This window comes from Polypterus senegalus, chromosome 8 (assembly GCF_016835505.1).
Source record: "Polypterus senegalus isolate Bchr_013 chromosome 8, ASM1683550v1, whole genome shotgun sequence".
In the NCBI taxonomy this organism is placed as follows: Eukaryota; Metazoa; Chordata; class Cladistia; order Polypteriformes; family Polypteridae; genus Polypterus; species Polypterus senegalus.
In genome coordinates this window covers 49,556,854-49,563,831 of record NC_053161.1, presented here as the reverse complement: position 1 = coordinate 49,563,831, position 6,978 = coordinate 49,556,854, and positions in this window count along the sequence as shown.

Here is a 6,978-nt window from a genome sequence, read left to right as displayed (position 1 = left end):
TTTCACTTCCGTCTTAACTTTTAATCCTAATGCATCAAGTTTAAATAGGCAAAAAAAAAAGTGATGACATTAGCAGAACTCAGAAAACCATCACAACATGCATGTACAAAATTTCAGTTTAACTTATTTTGTACTTTAGTCTTTGCACAAGATAAACTAGATAAGTGAAGCTATTTAAACTAAGATACTGTAAAACTAATAATGTTTGTGTCTTTAAGTGTAAGGATGTAGGGGTTTGTGGGAGTGCTTTAAATCGATTTCTTCTATTTTTTTCCATTTTTCTTGGACTTATTTGTTTTTGATATTTTTGTATTTTATATTTTTGGTATATTAGTGTCTGTGTATGACATCATCAGTAGTAGTAGTGTAGGCAGTAATTTGTGTTTTATAGTCACTAAAACCTGGAATTTGTGGATTAAAAACCAATTGTGAGAAAATTTAGTTTGTTTTTTTCATGTGTCTGCCTAGCTATCTTTCACACACTGAATGGCAAAAGTTAGATTTTAGTTAGTTACCAGTAACAGTTTTTATGGCCAGTATGAAAAGGTTGGAAGCTAATGGCGATAATATGCGAAGAGCTGAAGAATTTCTTCACTGTTAACTCAGTAAAGCATTACAAAGCTTTTTTGGAGCTGAACTTGTTTGACAGCTATTTGTTTATTAGAACTTTATTTTTTTAGTTATCATAGAGCACTCTTAATGCTTGCACTAGTTTTTGCAGAATTCCATAATGACGTAGAATTGTAAACTTGATGTTGTTTTTGATTTAAACAAATACTATCTTGAAAATGATAAATGTGGCATAAAGACGTTTGGTTTCGTTTGTCTCTCTCAAATACTAATCTTAGGATGTGAATTTGTTGAATACATCTACAACCTCTTCTAAATCCAGCTTGATTTGGTCTGAGCAGCTTACCAGTGACTGGATATATAGTATGTGGTTTAATACAATGATGCTGTTTGCTTTTACTGCAATTGACATTCAGGCCAGGTAATACAGTGTCACAAAATGGGTACAAAGGTAAGAAAAACAGATGTTTTGAAGTACTTACTGATCATGGTGCCAGAGAGTGGCAATGTGCTATGTATTGATTAGCATGTGCAATTACTTTTTACACATGATGTGACCAAGCTCCTCAGATATTATATACTACCATGGTTACATTACAACTAAGCTCCATAATGTCATCACACAGCAGCTATTTTGGGTTGCTGAAATAGTAGATTTCAAGTAAACTAAACAAAAAGCAAAAAATATTTTAAAAATGGTATAGTATAAAAATTGCCAGCAAACACCTGAAACATCAGACACTATCCAATAACGTAGTTCATCAAAATGTGTCAGTTGATACCTGGGGCCTCATGTATAACGCCGTACATAGAGCTCACACTATAACATGGCGTAAGCACAAAAGCAGGAATGTGCGTACGCACAGGAAAAATCCAGATGCAGGAATCTGTGCATACGCAAACTTCCAAGTTCTTCTGCTACATAAATCCCGATCAGCGTGAAAAGTAATGCACGTGCACACGGCCGCTGTCCTGCCCCAACTCCTCCCAGAATTACGCCCCTTTGAATATGTAAATCTACAGTATATTAATAGCCCTTAAGCTCAGCATTCTGTGAAGAGACAATGGCAAAACCATGAGGAAAAATAGAGCAATTTCAGCGCATACCAAGTGGAGGCAAGGGAAAACGTACTATTTGTTGGTTTAAACAGTGTTATAAACAACAAAAGGAAGCTGATCGAGTTACATAGCATGTAGGAGAAACTCGAAAGCTCAAGTTCACAAAGTCAAACAGTGCCCGAAATAAAAAAAGAGTCACATATCAAAGTCGGTGTGAAAAGACGAGTCGTAGCCCACCGTCTGAGTGTCATATGAAAGCTTATTAGGGTACAGAGAAAAAAAAAGGCACACAGTGGGGAAAAAGCAGGAAATGTCAATTTTAATCTCGAAATTTCCACTTTAATCACGTAGTTTATTTGGTCATTAAAGTAGAACATCATAAACTTAATCTTAAAATCGTTTAATTTAGTTTCTCAACTCCCATCGTAACTAAAGTAGTACGTTAAACGCTTTCTTTTGTATTTGATCTTCTATGTGCTCTATGTGTGTGAATCACTACATGCTTCTTAAACCGGCTTTCTCTACCTCCGACAGGACACAGAATCCATTACATTCATGATATTACAGCTCTCTGAATAACTAAAATACTGAGATGAATACGCGATATAATTTTCATGATGATAGGAGTTAAAGCATGTTATTAAACATGGGAACACGGTGGTGCAATGATTGTGCACGACCTTCGATAAAATAATTTATTGCAGCAGTACTGTCTCTTTCAAACGTACTAAACTCCAATTCCTGTCCTTCCTTTTCTTTTTCCAAATACCCAATCGCCACACAATCAGCTCAGTAATAGAAGTTAAGCCATCTGTAAGCTTATAATGTCGATTCTTCAAAACTTTTAAGGAACATTGAAATATCTTTGTACTGCATGTTTAATTATTCTATCATTCATGCCAGTCCCAGTGAAGCATACAGTGCGAGGCATGCAGGAACAATCTGTGAATGGAGTGCCAGATCCTTGCTAGCGTAGCAACACCGTGTCCTTTAATTATTAACAATATAGATTATTTAAATAAAGTTAAAGTTTTATCTGTATAATATAATAAACATTTTGCTGCATTTCATCTTAAAAATGATATCTTCGTGTGTAAATATGCACTTTATAAAGTGGCTCAGGTTGTGCAATATTATAACTGTATCGCAAGTTTACAGTGAGGTAAATGTACTTATAAGTACAAACACTTCTACAAGGAGCAGTTGATGGACTGATTGATTGTGTTTAGAGGTCTTGGGATGAAACTGTTTCTGAACCGCGAGGTCCGTACAGTAAAGGTTTTGAAGCCTTTGCCGTGTGAGAAGCATGGCTGAGGCAGCGTGTGCTTGATGCTGTATACTGATAATTCTCTTTCCGATCAGCTGCTCCGAGTGGTGCAGTGAGAGTAATATGGAAAAAGATGATCCGCTGCGGCAACCTCTAACGGGAGCAGCTGAAAGAAGAAGTAGAAGGTGCAGTGAGAGTAACAACGCTAAAGCAGCTATGGTATTTAAAATAGTTTGACCATTCTGTGGACCATTATATTGTTACAGGTTAATTACAATCACATGCATTAAATTAATAAACAATATACGCTTAATTTCAGTTAATTTATAATGTCGCATCAGTAATGTGGATCTGAAAAAGAAAGATAAACCACACGGGAACAGTAGCATTGCTTTGAAGCTGGTTGCCGCCAGTCTGCAAAACCGAGCGGAGAACTTGCGTACTACAGGATATGAGGTACGGTGGAAATGTGCGTAGCTTTATGCCAAGTTTAGGTTTTATACATTGCGATTTGAACGTGGAAACAATCTTACACACCATCTCTGTGCGTACGCCCCAGGTCTCAACGTGTGCTTTCCCTGACTCAAAGTTCCCTTTATAGATAATCACTGTGTGCACAAACTCACCTACCTTTTTTTTTCTCTAACATTTGGATAGCTAACCTCTGCCACCAGGAAAAAGTATCACCAATGTAAAAAATATTTGTTTCCCTGGCTGGACCATGAAATCAAGTAATTGATATCATAAAATTATACCTCAACAAACTACATCTTTTTGTGTCTTATTACATGAATTCAACTTAAAAAGATTCACGGGTGTCAGAATAGTGTTATTGTGTCTACCAAGAATTAGCATAAACTTGGCTTTCATTAGGTAAACATTGGGGATTGTGATTTTATTCTCGTTGTATTTGCTGAAGGGTTTAATTGTCTATTTAATTGTGACAAAGGGTTTCTTGTTTAATTGTGTAATTATTTTAATGATATAAATTACCCATGCAGCTGTTAGAAAAACCATGAAGATGATCCTCACAGTTTATGGCTGGGTGCAACCCAGTGAGCTGGTTAGTTAAAAATTATTTTGTGAAAGAGGTGGATTGATGATTATGTCCATGGCATAAAAAATACTGTGAGGCAAGAGGAAGTCAGTTCTGTTCTGGAAACACTGGCTTCCATAGAATTCTGATTATGATACTATCAGCAAACAAAAATTATTAAACAGAACTACATTAAGACTTGGCAGTTGTGATTATGTGTCTCAGACCTCTCTGGCAGAGACATTAACGGAATAGGAAAATTGTACAATAACTTGCCTCAGCATTCTTATTGTTCTAATGTGTCCAATTTAGAGGAAAAACTGAGAATTCAAAAGTTTTCCCTTGAAAGAATGTATGAATTAATCTACAAAGATCCAAGTATTACTGAATGGTTTATAATGCAGAAAGCTGCAGTGTGGCGTATTGACAACACATTTACATTGTGTAACATGAAACAATAATTTTATTTTTTTAAAGCAGGACTTATTTGCAGTTTAATTGCGATGGTTGTATTATATTCTAAACATTATGCTTCACAAAATTTTTAAAACAGAATTATCAGACAGCTGGGGGAGGGCCAAGTGTTGTCCTTAGATTGGTACAACATGTGTAAATAGTTAACATTTAATGTTGGAAGGTATGATGATACACGTGTTCCCATGTGCACGTTTTTGTCTTTTTTTGTCCTCCATACTGTAAACAGCAGGAGCACAGATGCATGGCGGCTGTGAAATGGCTTGCAGCCAGTGGCCTATTTTGTTTATTTTAGTTTATTTCCAGATGAGCTGAAGTTACAGTCATGCTGACCTATGTCAGATTCTTCAAAGTGTTTGCTATTACTTTTGTGGGGTATGTTTAAATAAGAATTAGTTACATGCAATTTCAAGCTTAGTAATGAGCTGTGCAGCTCTTTTGAATTTACCTTTTTCTTTTCTTTTAATTTACCCTTTAGTCTTATTGTCGCTTAACAAAAGAAAAATAAAGCAAATTAAATTATAATTGTGATATTAATACATCAATCATTTGAAGAATGCAGAATGCACTTTTTCTTAGCTTGAAATCATGTGCACTTGCTGCCTATTACAGTCTAATTTCAGGCTGACCTTGCTTGAACAAAAGTTGGCTTTGAAAATTAGCAGGGTGAAAGGAAGAATTAAAAAGTCCAACCTGCAAACATAGCTGGCTTCAAATAAATGCAACTAGGCACATACGTTCACTGATATGCTGAAAGAGGCAGTCCTCTCTGGCCCTTTCAGCATGCTGCTTGAAAATGGAAACTCTAGCTTCAAACCACTACTAGAGGTGAATAAATCAAAGTAAACATCTCAGTCTTGAATTAAAGAATGGTAATATGTGTAAATGGAGTGCCCAATCATGTTGGAATTGGCTCTTAAGCCTGCAAAAAGAAATGGGTGGAAAAATACTGGTAACAGTTTGCTGCATTAGACCTGTGCTTAGTTTTTCATTGTTAATCATTGCATATTACACTACATTTTACTGTTACTTTATTGATTTAAAACAACAGAATGCTATTTGCAGACAATATTACACTCCTTGAAATTGGCAGGCTGTCAGGAACTCATTCATTTTTGTCTTTTACTGAACTTTGTTATTTATTATATTATGGGAAAGGCACGATGGAACTGAAGCTTGCTGAGATATTCCTGGTCTGTCAGTCAACAGATTGCTGTCACTCTCCTGCTCCACTGACAGACTGAGAAGCTTGTTTCTCCCCCACACTATGCGGCTCTTCAATTCCACCCGAGGGGTAAACGTTAACACTATACAAGATTATAGACTGTTACACCTGCCTCACACTCTCCACCTTGCATTTTTTAACTTGCTCTGCATTTTTATCAATCTTTAATTAATATTGTTTTTATCAGTATGCTGCTGCTGGAGTATGTGAATGTGAGTATCTATCTATCTATCTATCTCAATTATCTCTAGTAGGTGCTTATTGCCAAAAAGCAGACTGTTGTTAAAGCTTGAGTATGAACAGGTAGAATCCAATTTCAAGCAGTCTGTCTTTCGAATGCCGGATCTAATTGAGCTCAAAGAGACAATGGCTCTTGAAAGTCTATATTGGTTTATAAGCTAAGTCATCGTGATGGGTAAAAAATCCTGCCATCCCTATAAGCTTGTTGCCATTGTATATGACTATTTGCATAGTAGTGCCAAACAAGCTATTTTTGTCTACCAGTTAGGCTATGATATTTATAGCTTTCCGTATGTAGGGTATGAATCACACATGTATTTTTATTTAATGCAATTACTGCCTACAAGGGATTGCCTTCGTTTGTAATCCTAAGAAGTGACAACAGGTAGCTGATATGAACTGACAAAACAGAAAGTACTTCAGTGCAAATACACCACATTGGCCCTCTTACAAGGGAAGTACAATAGAGTATATATGTCACATTCATCAGTTTTGAGGTTCAATGTGCTTGTTACGTCAAATCACACTGTAATAAGGCTTGGTGACATGCATGAGTCATCATTTAGCCAATTTTGGAGCATCTCCATACTTGATCAAGAGAATCGTTTCACACTTTCTCCAAAGTGTTGTGTAAGCATGGGTCAGAGTTGCCGTAAATATACACAAGTTCTCTCATCAAGTTTTCTTTTAAAAATCCCAAAAAGTTGCACACGCACATAGAGCCTCTTTGTGTGTGTGTGCAAGTTGTATAGATCTGACCCCTGGAGAGAGCAATCCATTATTTTCACACATCACACCAAATCGCTCGAGTCCTTGTCTATTATTTTCTTTAAATTTGTGATATTTTTGCATCTTCATTTTATGCTTAGTTTTCTATGGGTTCCACCTTATTCCACCTCACACAATGCAGACGTTTCATGATGTCTGATGTCATTATGTTACAACAATCCACAAGGAAGCAACTGAATTTGGAGTCTTCTAATAAAGGGAAGACATAGTGTAGTAGATGTTAAAAAGTGCCTCCTAAAACAAAGACTTTCAGGTTTCTGCTTAAGAATTTTGTAAAGATTCTCAAATTTTAATATTCTCTAACATTTTCTTTTAGTT